The sequence below is a fragment of the Giraffa tippelskirchi genome, chromosome 8 (genome assembly GCF_054371585.1).
Source record: "Giraffa tippelskirchi isolate mGirTip1 chromosome 8, T2T-mGirTip1v1.2.pri, whole genome shotgun sequence".
Lineage (NCBI taxonomy): Eukaryota > Metazoa > Chordata > Mammalia > Artiodactyla > Giraffidae > Giraffa > Giraffa tippelskirchi.
The window spans coordinates 164,054,950-164,065,594 of record NC_137282.1 but is presented as its reverse complement, the minus strand read 5'-3'; the positions used below and the strand labels follow the sequence as shown (position 1 = coordinate 164,065,594).

At 49.8% G+C, this 10,645-nt stretch overlaps 1 long non-coding RNA gene across 1 annotated transcript; it reads right to left on the bottom strand.

Annotated features, from left to right (window-relative positions):
• Window positions 1-1,052: 1,052 nt before the first annotated feature.
• On the bottom strand, window positions 1,053-5,550 carry LOC145516375 (uncharacterized). Its single transcript, XR_014061329.1, has 3 exons — window positions 5,473-5,550; window positions 2,369-2,580; window positions 1,053-1,916 (listed from the first exon to the last, which is right to left on the bottom strand). It is a non-coding gene; the product is annotated as an uncharacterized LOC145516375 (long non-coding RNA).
• Window positions 5,551-10,645: the final 5,095 nt, after the last annotated feature.

The following is a 10,645-nucleotide window of genomic DNA, read 5'->3' as shown; positions in this document are numbered from 1 at the left end:
GAGTCTCCAGCATGGACAGCCCCCAGGAGACCCTGGGCACGGCTGCCATCGCTGCTGCTGCATGCTCCGTCTCCCGGGGCTCATGCTTAGCCATGTGGATAAAAAAGGCCTGGTAACTCATTATTAACACAGCTGGTCAGAGGTCAGACTTTGTAGGAAGCTGGTGACACAAAGATTCTGAGAAGTGTGTTGATGGCAGGTGACAAAGGCACATAGCCTCTGCCCCATGGGGCCCCGAGGTGGGCTCCCCGGGGCCAGACAGGGGCTTGGCCAAGAGGCCCTGCAGCTGCTTGAGGCTGGAGGCTGCCTGGCCATAATCCTTGGAGCAGCCTTCGTGGAGCAACAGAGACTCTGAAGGGCTTCCATGTGGATGCTGGGGGCAGACCAGTGCCTCTATGTCTAGGCTGGACCCTCCCCAGGCAGGACTCTTCTCAGCAGGAGGATCGAGACTGTGGACCCCCTCGAGTGATGGCTCCAAAGGGCCTCCTGTACCCCCTCAGCTGGACCCCACCTGCCTCCCTGCAGCCCCGTCTGCTCCCCCCCTATCCTGGCCACTCCCCTGACCCCCAGGTCATCTGGTCTCAGGATGACAGGTTTCAACAACCAACTGCTCCCTGGCTTATGGGACAGGTCCTATCACCAGGGATGCCCCGGAGGAATGCAAACCAGGACAGAGCGTTCCCAGCTCTGACCAGCGGGGCCGAGCACCCCAGAAACCTGGGGGTGCTCATGGAGCAGCTACACGTGCGGGACGCTGCAGCCCCTGGGCCGGGATAATAACACACCAAAATTTTAGTGCAGTTTAAATTTCGATTTTACAGGGGACTTAACTCTCCTCCTAAGGCTGTCGGTGCTCAGTGCGGACCTTGGGCCTGGACTCAGGGGTGTGTATGTGGGTGTGTGTATACATCTGCATGATGCTCTACCCACCGAGGAAACCCACCTGAACCCCGAATATACACCTGCTTTTGCAGTTAGACATTCACCCCTCAGGCTTAAACTTTAAAGGTGGGGATTAACTGGTCCCATCACATTATGGCAAATAGATGGGGAAAGAGTGGAAACAGTGACAGATTTTATTTTCTTGGGCTCCAAAATCACTGCAGATGGTGACTGCAACTATGAAATTAAAAGATGCTTGCTCCTTGGAAGAAAAGTCATGACTAACCTATACAGCATATTAAAAAGCAGAGACATTACTTTGCCAGCAAAGGTCCATCTAGTCAAAGCTATGGTTTTTTCAGAAGTCATGGATGGATGTGAGAGTTGGACTATAAAGAAAGCTGAGCAACAAAGAATTGATGCTTTTGAACTGTGGTGTTGGAGAAGACTCTTGAGAGTACCTTGGACTGCAAGGAGATCCGACCAGTCCATCCTAAAAGAGATCAGTCTTGAATATTCATTGGAAGGACTGCCGCTGAAGCTGAAACTCCAGTACTTTGGCCACCTGATGCGAAGAACTGACTCATTAGACAAGACCTTGATGCTGTGAAAGATTGAAGGTGGGAGAAGAAGGGGATGACAGAGGATGAGATGGTTGGATGGCATCACCGACTCAACGGACATGAGTTTGAGTAAATTCTGGGAGTTGGTGATGGACAGGGAGGCCTGGCATGCTGCAGTCCATGGGGTCGCAAAGAGTCGGACACGACTGAGTGACTGAATTGAACTGAAGGTGAGTAGTGTGAGGGCAGCTGACTTCTATTAAATGTGAATATCCTTGTCTGTTTAATCAGTTTCTTTCTTCTTCAGAATACAAGTGTCCTGTTGATCTTCCACGGAGAAATTCGGACAGTCTGGCCGTATCTGTGAGTGAGGAAGCTGATCCCTGAAGGGGGTGAGTGTCCGCGGTCGGCAGGTTTGGAGGGAAGCAGCTCCCTGGCACCTGGCAGGCGTATGCCGTCCCACCCGAGCATCTGCACGTTAGAACACTGTTATTGGAGTGTAGTTGCTTCGCACTGTTGTGTCGGTCTCTGCTGTGCAGCAGAGTATATGTTTACACACACACCCCTCAGATCCCAGCCTACAGTGTGTGTACACATACCCCCCTCAGATCCCAGCTTCCCATGTGTGTACACACACCCCCCTCAGATCCCAGCTTCCCGTGTGTGTACACAACCCCCCCTCAGATCCCAGCTTCCCATGAGTGTACACACCCCCCCCTCAGATCCCAGCTTCCCGTGAGTGTACACACACCCCTCTCAGATCCCAGCTTCCCATGAGTGTACACACACCCCCCTCAGGTCCCAGCTTCCCGTGTGTGTACACAACCCCCCTCAGATCCAAGCTTCCCGTGTGTGTACACACACCCCCCTCAGATCCCAGCTTCCCGTGAGTGTACACACACCCTCCTCAGATCCCAGCCTACAGTGTGTAAGAGCCCTTCACTCCTGTGACTGCTGCCGGCTCCACCGCAGGTGACACGCAGGAAGGAAATGTCAGTGAGGCCTCCAAGGTGCCCTCTGAGTGTTTCTAATTTTCCACTTTGCGGCATTTACCCAGAATTCTTTCAGCCCAACAGCCAATGGCATCTTTACTCATGTTGAGTATTATTGTACTCTCACCGAATCCATTAGGAAACTTCCTTGGAAAGAAAACAAAAACTCTTGTCAACTAAGAACCACTCCCTGAGGGAACTGGAGAGAAACCAAAGGCAGCTGAGGTGTGGAGGAGCCCGCGCTTGGGGGGGGAGAGCGCTGAGGTGTGGGGGAGCCCGAGGTTGGGGGGGGAGAGCGCTGAGGTGTGGGGGAGCCCGAGGTTGGGGGGGGAGAGCGCTGAGGTGTGGGGGAGCCCGAGGTTGGGGGGGGGGAGCGCTGAGGTGTGGGGGAGCCCGAGGTTGGGGGGGGAGAGCGCTGAGGTGTCGGGGAGCCCGCGCTTGGGGAGGGAAGAGCGCTGAGGTGTGGGGGAGCCCGAGGTTGGCGGGGGAGAGCGCTGAGGTGTGGAGGAGCCCGCGCTTGGGGGGGGAGAGCGCTGAGGTGTGGGGGAGCCCGCGCTTGGGGGGGGGGCGCTGAGGTGTGGGGGAGCCCGAGGTTGGGGGGGGAGAGCGCTGAGGTGTGGGGGAGCCCGAGGTTGGGGGGGGGAGCGCTGAGGTGTCGGGGAGCCCGCGCTTGGGGAGGGAAGAGCGCTGAGGTGTGGGGGAGCCCGCGCTTGGGGAGGGAAGAGCGCTGAGGTGTGGGGGAGCCCGTGCTTGGGGAGGGAAGAGCGCTGAGGTGTCGGGGAGCCCGCGCTTGGGGGGGGAGAGCGCTGAGGTGTGGGGGAGCCCGCGCTTGGGGGGGGGGCGCTGAGGTGTGGGGGAGCCCGAGGTTGGGGGGGGAGAGCGCTGAGGTGTGGGGGAGCCCGCGCTTGGGGGGGGGGCGCTGAGGTGTGGGGGAGCCCGAGGTTGGGGGGGGGAGCGCTGAGGTGTGGGGGAGCCACGCTTGGGGGGGGAGAGCGCTGAGGTGTGGGGGAGCCGCGCTTGGAGGGGAAGAGCGCTGAGGGACTGTGTGTGGAGCTCAGTCAGCCCAGCCCTGTGCTCAAATAAAAACCCACCAGTCTCAAGAGGAACATACTGCAATTCAGAGTCCTTGCAGCAAATCAACTGCGAATCCCAAAAAAGGATAAAAAAATCAGACATTTGGAGAAACTCGAGTTTCACAGGAGGTGGACCCAGGATGACCCAGCTGCTGCAATTAGCAGGTAAAAACTCTTACGTTTTGCTCTAGGACATAAAGAAAATCACTAGGAAAGCTCATTAGAGAAACAGACATTTGTTAAAAATCAAATAGACATTCTGGAGTTAAAAAATAGAATATCAAAAAAGAAAAATGTACTAGGCAAGCATAACAGGAGAGTGCAGATGACAAAAGGTTCCGTAAATGTGAACATTGACCTATAGAAATCAATGAATATGAAGAACAGAGAACAAAAAGATGGACTGAGCAAGGTCTCAGAGGAACTGAAATACACACAGTGTAATTAGGGAGCTTCCCTGGTGGCTCAGATGGTAAGGGATCTGCCTGCAATGTGGGAGAACTGGGTTCAATCCCTGAGTTGGGAAGATCCCCTGGAGAAGGGAATGGCAACCCACTCCAGTATTCTCACCTGGGAAATCCCATGGACAGAAGAGCCTGGCGGGCTACAGTCCATGGAGTTGCAAAGAGTTAGACATGACTGAAGTGACTCACACACACACACACACAGTGTAATTAGAGCCTAGAAAGAAAAGACAGAGGGGGGATGGCACAGAATGGTTGCCAAAAAAGTTCCCAAATTTGATGAAAGACATAAATGTGCATATTCAAGAAGTTCAGGGACTTCTTCGGTGTTCCAGTGGCTAAGACATCATACTCCCGATGCAGGGGGCCCACGTTCTACCCCTAGTCAGGGAACTAGATCCCACGTGCCACAGCTAAGACCCAGTGCAGCCAAATGAATAAATAAATATTAAAAAAACCCCAAAGATCCAAAGAGTCCAAAGACTTTAGAGTGATAGATAGTATAGAGAACATCTCTACTCAGATCTTATCAACACTCTCTCTTGCTTTGTGTGTCATTAGAACAGGCCACCCTGTGACTGTTGAAATGTCTTTTTTGCTTCTGATGCCCTTGAGATTGTCCTGGAAGCTTTCTCTTACATCCTCATCCTTGTTTTGATAGAATATGATCAAAATACTTCCTCCTTTTAGGATTTAGCTGTTCTAAATTATTTTAATATAACATATAGGAATTTTTTTTTAACTCTAAAATAAATAGTTGAATTTGAAATACAACTGAAGTTAAGAAACATGGCTTCAGAGGAAATAGGGGTTTTAGATGGAATCAAGGAAAGCTCCCATCTCTTGCTCTCCTAGTTTTCAGTTTATCCTGCAAGATAACAGAATGAACCTGAAATATGGTGGATCCTCTTTCCAGAGGAAGGTCTTCATTTCTCAGCAGGAGTGGGATCATTGCTGATTTGTGGCCTGTTTCTCCGTGGCCCGAACATAACAGGAAGGGGTGATCTGTGCTGTCTCCACCCTACCCTCCTCGCTCTGCTGGGAGCACGTGTCCCCTGGATCAGCCGACCAGGCCCAGGGCATGCCCGGGTCACCAGAGACTGTGCCATTGCACAATCATGTAAGTGCTCTGCACGGTATTCCTTGGAAGAAGTCAGGCAAGGTATTAAACAAACAGAAACCAGAACCAGCTCCCCAGACACCTCTCCAGAACAAAGAGACTCCGTTCTCACTGCTCAGTCCCTCCCAACAGACCAGAATTCAGCCTTTCAGCTCAGACCAACGCCTGGAAGTGGACTGTGGCCCAGGCTCCTGGGGACTGTCCACACGGACAGCGACCCTCAGCATCTGCCGCCCACGCCGTTCGCTCCTCTGCCAGCAGACTCCGTAAGAGCTCGTGGGCAGCAGTCTCCCCCTCTCGCTGGGTCTCTGCATTACTATCCTCGCTATGTGGGGGCATCTGGACGGCGTGCTGTGTTCTGCAGAGAGGGGCACTCACCCGGGGCTGCGTGCAGCCTGGAGGTGACTCAGCGGCTCCGGCTGCTCCCTGGCTGGCGTTGGCGGCGGATCTGTTTCTGCCGGCAACCTGGACACGTGATCCTTCCTAGCGTCACTGCTCCTGCCAACGCCTCGTAAGTCGGCCATCTGACTTATTAATAGTGATGAATCCATTAGCGCTGACAGGCACCTGGATCAGCTGTGAGCAGCCTCGGTCCCGTTGGTGACCAGGCGCATGTGGGGCGGCAGGGCTGCACTTCCCCTGGGCTGTCACCCAAGGGACTACAGGAACCAGACTAAGACACACACAGTGGTGGGGGGTAAGGATCTCAGCTAAAATTAGAAATATTTACGACTTGGCTCAAAACCTTAAATTGCTGTAAAAACAAGACATTAAACACACACACACCTCTCTGCGGCATAACTCTCCCTCCTTGTCTCAGCCACTCTTCCTTAATGGCATGTAACAATCAAGAAGAAATGCTAGAATCCCACCCCGGGCTCCTGTTGGCAGAGTGCCCACCTGCTTTGAAATCTAGGTTACTGAAATCATCGCATAAATTCTTGAAGGATTTGGAGAAGTGATTAATGTGTTTCAACCCACATGCATGTACTGAAGGAAGACAGCGCCTGCCACATCCACGGGTGGGAATGTGCATCGTGGTGGGTGTGAGCGGGTCTGTGCAGACGTGTGCAAGTTGGTGTCTGGGCAGAGGCTCCGAAGGCACTTCTGTGGGGTAAACACAGAGTGGCTAGAACCAGGCTGAGCTGGACAGACGTTCTGATTATCTTAAATAATGTGGCTTGCTTTATATACAGTGGATGGAATGTTCTAAAATAGCCTCCTGCTTTGTAAGATCAAGTGAATTGCAAAAATCCCTCGGAGAGATGTTACCCCATTGTAGCTTCAAGAATTCCAGCGATGCCTGGCTGGTCTATTTTAAATCCTGGTATCACTCACCCTGGGTATACTAAGAAATTTGAGATTACCAAATTTGTAACACAGGAGAGCAATTCATTGCAAATAATCCCGAGCTGGAAACTTTAGCAGTTTTGCCTTGTGGGGCTGTGTGTGAACTTCAGATAACGTTGGTGAGTCAAGTGCGCTATTGATATTTCAGTTCCATCCTATGAAGAGACGGAAACAGCTGGTAGAGGAGGCCGTGTGCAGGAGCGATGGTAAGGGACCCCGGGCGTCCTGTGACCAAGGACTCCGTTCGTTCCCAGACTTGAAGACATCAGTTAGAAAGGGCTGTTTGGAGTCAGGAAAGATGTTTACCAAAGCACTAAATAAACAGCTACGATCCATCGAGTTGAGCTATAAAACCCAACACACTGCGACACTAACATTGTCATACCAGAGAGAGGGTTGTAGCCTGAAAACCAAATTTGATTGGTTCACGTCCATGGCTTGAATACACACCTTGTTATTGTTGTTCAGTTGCTCAGTCGTGTCCGACTCTTTGCAACCCCATGGACTGCAGCACGCCAGGCTTCCCTGTCCATCACTATCGCCTGGAGTTTGCTCAAACTCATGTCCATTGAGTTGATGATGCCATCCAACCATCTCATCCTCTGTCACCCCCTTCTCCTCTTGCCCTCAGTCTTTCCCAGCATCAGGGTCTTCTCCAGTGAGTCAGTTCTTCGCATCAGGTGGCCAAAGTATTTAGAGCTTCAGCTTCAGCATCAGTCCTTCCAATGAATATTGAGGACTGATTTCCTTTCAATATTCAGGACTGACTGGTTTGATCTCCTTGCAGTCCAAGAGACTCTCAAGAGTCTTCTCCAACACCACAGTTTGAAAGCATCAATTCTTCAGCACCCAGCCTTCTTTATGGTCCAACTCTCACAGCCTTACATGACTAGTGGAAAAACCATACCCTTGACTAGACAGGCCTTTGTCAGCAAAGTGATGTCCCTGCTTTTTAATATACTGTCTAGGTTGGTCATAGCTTTTCTTCCAAGAAACAAGCATCTTTTAATTTCACACACCTTACCTTGCTGCTAACCTGTTGTTTCCTGAGCCAGAGTCTCACCATGCCCACTGTGGGCCTGCTGTGGTCTGCTTTCCAGGGGTCCTCTCCGGCAGGGATGCATCTGTGGTATCCACCTGGCTTGTAAGGAGGGTGAACGGCATCTCCTAAAGGCAGAAGCCAGCAGAGTTTAATAGACACTTTCAGCTCCTGTTTGGGCTGGTAAATCCTAAGGATTATGAATGAGCCATATTCCTTTTTCCTGTTTTCTGAGTTTCCGACCCCAACTCCAGCTTGGTCTAAGCTATATGGCTTCTAATAGGAACAAGATCCTCATGGGACTGATAAGGGTCAAGCCGATTTTTGATGTATAAATACAGTCAACCTAGATCCCAAAATTTGAAAATAAAGCAAACTACCAATTTCTGGATATGATTCGTGCTGTCTGTAGAGTTTCTGATAATTTTAAATGAATTAATTTTCCTTCTTGACAAATTGATTTAACTCTCTGATTATTGACAGATTATATGAATGAGCCAAATGCCAGCCTCTGTGGATCAACCCCTGTATTATTTCTTCACTGCACAATAAGACCCATTAGTTCAAAAGCCTGCTTGCTTACACCAAACTCATTTTTTTACATACCCAGTTATTTAAAAAAATATCCCAAACAAGCAGATTTTTGGCCATTTAGAGTCTGTTTTCTTCACATCCCTAGGAAGTTTCCCTTGATGGTTAGAAGAGAAGGGATGGAAACAGATATGGTAACATCTGTTAAGAGAAGCTGTGATGATGACTTCAATATCAAACAAAAACAGATTTCAAAACAAAGGATGTTCACAGAGCAGTCAGGTCATTGTGCAGTGATACAGGAGTGGATGTAGCAATCCTACGGTGCGTTCCCTCAATAACAGGGCTCCAGGTACGTGCAGCAAAAAATGATAAAACTCTGATGAAAAATAGACACATTCACAGGGCTGGGGATACCAGAAACTTCTTCTCTGAAATGATTAAACAAATAGATGCAAATCAGCAAAAATATAGAAAACTTAGGCAAAAATATCAACCAATCTGACTTAGCTGACACTGACAGAACATTCGTTCCATTCAAGTACACTTACCGAGATGATATTCTGGGCCACAGAACATATATATGTTTCTATATGAACACAGATGCAAATATTCTAAACAAAATGTCAGCAAATCAAATACTATACACACACACACACACACACACACACACACACACACACACACACACACACATTAAGACTAAGTGAGGCTTAACCCAGGAATGCAAGGTTGGTTTAACATTCAAACATCAATCAACATATTTTACCATATTAATAAACTGAAAAAATTGCCTGATGATCTCAATGGACACAGGAATATTTGACAAAATCCAGCTTCATGGTAAGCTGGAAATAGGAGGGAAATTTCCTCACTCTATAAGGTGCCCCTGAGGGTGAAATGCTGATGGGTTTGCTCCTAAATCAAGAACAAGACAAGGTCGTGGCTTTCACCGCTTCTCACTGTTGTGCCAGGCAGCTGAGAGTCCATTCAGGCAAGAAAAGGAAATCAAATGCTCCCAGATTATGAAGGGAGAACAAAACCTGTCTTATTTACAGACAACATAATCAGCTATGCAGAAAATCTAATGGACTCTACATAAAATGATGTAAGAATTGACAAGTTAGAGTGTCAGGAGTGCAGGGCGCAAACTCAGCATGAAAAATCCAGCGTGTTTCTTTACACGGTCATCTCTGTGTATCTGTATGCTCTGCACCCTCAGATTCAACCAACCACAGGTCAAAAATATTTTTTTAATTCCAAAAATTTCCAAAAAGCAAAACTTGAATTTCCCATGTGCTGGGAACTATACATATAGCATTGCATTTACCAGCATCTGTACAACATGTACTCTGTATCCGGTATTAGCAGCAATCTAGAGATGACTTGAAGCTTAAAGGAGAATGTGTGTAGATTATTTTACAGAGGAACTTGAGTCTCCTTGGATTTGGGCACCCTCAGGGGCCCTGGAACCCATCCTCCGTGAACACAAGGAAATGACTGCATGGCAATGAGTGAGGAACAACTGGGGATTTTAACTGAAAACACCACCGTCTGCTATGGCATCAGACGTGTGACTTACTCTGACACAGGAGCGTCAGACCCCCGCACCTCTGCAGTGGGGACTCACATCCTGAGTTAGTGGGGAGACACACCCTGCCTCTTGGAAGACACAGCATTGTCTAGACGTCAGTTCTCCTCAGCTGGTCTGCAGATTTCAAGTGACCCTGGTTGGAATTGCCGCCAGCATTGTACAGCCTCAGTTCACAAGAGGGTCCCATCCAGCCTTCACCAGAGTGAAATCCAAACCCCAAACCCAGCAAGCTTGGGTGTGGACACGAGACTCAGTCAGTCCTATCTTCCGTCACACTTTCTTCTTTCCCGTGTGACGCATTAGTTTTGGGTTTGTTTGTTTTCTTTTTTTGAATGTTTGTTTTGATGAATCCATTTATGGGAGACAGAAAGGAAGAGACGTTTATTACAGGAAGACACTGAGCCTCCCTAGAGGAAGAAGGGAAACTAAACTTGAGACTGGCCAGGTGGGGATGGACTTGGTCTGTGAAGGCCCTGATGCTTCAGTGGCCAGCTCTGCAGAGCTGGGGCCAGGAGGGCAGCCTGGGGTGATGCTGGGTCCGTGGTGTGGGAGCTGGCAGCCACCTGTCTGCAAGGCCCCACATCTCCCGCCTCCTGGGGGCAAATGCCCCTGTGGTTCATGGGCCATGCTGTCCACGTGCGTCCACTGACACAGCGGCCGCCAAACTTCTGAATTCTCTACCGCTCGTCCTGGAAAATCTTGGAATATCTCTGCCCTGAAGGTGTATACTTACCTATTTATAAATTACGTATAAGCGTATATTTGATCATATCAATACAGTACATGATTATAAAAAGTTGCAGAAACGACTTTCAAATGAGATGAAAACAAATACACGTGCTGACTTTGGAGCAGGTTCCAGGCAGGGCCTCGTGGTCTGCCATCTCTGCCGGAGAAGATGGAGGGACCCCTGAACGGAGGCCCCTAAGGCCACGGCCGCCCCCACCGTCCGCCTGCTCTGATCTGCCTCACTTCAGAGGACCAGGGCGGCAGGAAGCTGAGAACCATCCGACAAGACACTCTCCCTGCTCTCCTTG